Raw genomic sequence first — 1605 nt, forward strand, 5'->3', positions numbered from 1 at the left:
GACCCCTCGATCGCGTCGAACAAACCCCCAGCAATGTCCTCACCTTTCTCAAGCTCGCGGTCCATGAAAGCTTTGACATTTGCTCTACGCAGGGCGGAAAAGAGTTGGCCTGCGACCTTGTCTCGAGCGTCGGGTCCTCGGAAACTGATGAATACATGGTACCTAAACCAAGAAGCTGAACAACAAGAGGGTATAGAGTAAGCAGCGGAAGTAGGGTTTCGAAACAAATATCCGGCGTGCGGGGTAGTCTGGGCTACAATCCGGCTAACGTGATCCTCCCATATGTATGATGAGAACAAGGAGGAACGACGAGGAGACCGAAGAAGAGGTGTCGAGGGTGGAAAACGGCGGCGGCGGATGGACAGTCTCTCTGTGGAAATATGCTGCTGCTCGCCAAGTTGGTCAAACAGCATATGAACTCGATCACACAAAGAACGAAACCGAATATTTTGGATGCGATGAAAACGATGGTCCTGAAGAGGAAGTCTGCGATGGGATTCATTTTTCCCGAGCTTTGCATTGTTCGGGAACAGAACCCAGTCAGAGAAACCATATTTACAACCTATGCCATATCCCACAATGAAAACCATGTTTTATATCGGGTAGAGATTTAAAACTGAAGGCCGAGAGAAAATGAGGGTGATGGTAAGAGAAACAATTGAAAACGATATATTCTTTCTCCGACGATGGAAGTGTGAGTGTAGAATCTAACGGGGAAGAGAGCGCAGATGCCACTGATGAAAGACTAGGAGGTGAGAATTGCTTGATTTCATTAAAGACGTCGGGTCTGCTTCTATTTGTAGGAGGGTGTCTCTTTCCAAGTGACTGTCAATTAGCGTATTCATGGGCTCCACATTTTGTAAATACCGAGCGTAGATTGTGGGATTTGGATGATGAGAATCTCTTGATTTCATCAGGCGTCTGGTTTGGCTTCTTGACATCGCCAACATGTTATAATGTGGCTCCGTGGGGCTCCACAAGCACTTGCTTTCGTTTCCTGTCTCGTGGAAACCCTTTTTAGGGTTTTCTGTTGGGTAAGGGTTGATATTTATGCATGCGTTAATGTTTAATCAAATCAAAATTAAAACCTAAAGTGAGCGCGAATTATGATCTTTTGTCTTGCGTTCAGAGTTGATTTGCAGATAATTTCCATTAAGTTTTGACTAGGAATAGTACATTCGCATTAATGTAACGATTAGATCCATGCATTTCAACCGTGTCTGTTTTTAAAAAACTCTGTGAATTCAATTTTCTTTGTATTCTACGTTAAGCCCATGCATTTCATTTGTATTGGAGGTTAAAAGGAACAATAATCATAATAAATAAAGGAAGGAAATGATATTCGTTATTATTATTATTATTATTATTATTATACGTATCAATTGTATTGGACGTCCATAACCTTATTTATAGAAAAAATAAACTTTCTGTAATCTATAAAGAAATGATAATTATATAATTAGTATCTACACACAAATCCTACACTTTTCTAATTAAAATGCTATTTAAGTCTCTAAATTCTTAATTAGATCACAAATGACCTTATTAAAATAGTACATAATATATGTGATTATATGTTGATCCACCGAATTATTAGAAATAATT

Source organism: Tarenaya hassleriana, unplaced genomic scaffold (genome assembly GCF_000463585.1).
Source record: "Tarenaya hassleriana unplaced genomic scaffold, ASM46358v1 Cleome19, whole genome shotgun sequence".
In the NCBI taxonomy this organism is placed as follows: Eukaryota; Viridiplantae; Streptophyta; class Magnoliopsida; order Brassicales; family Cleomaceae; genus Tarenaya; species Tarenaya hassleriana.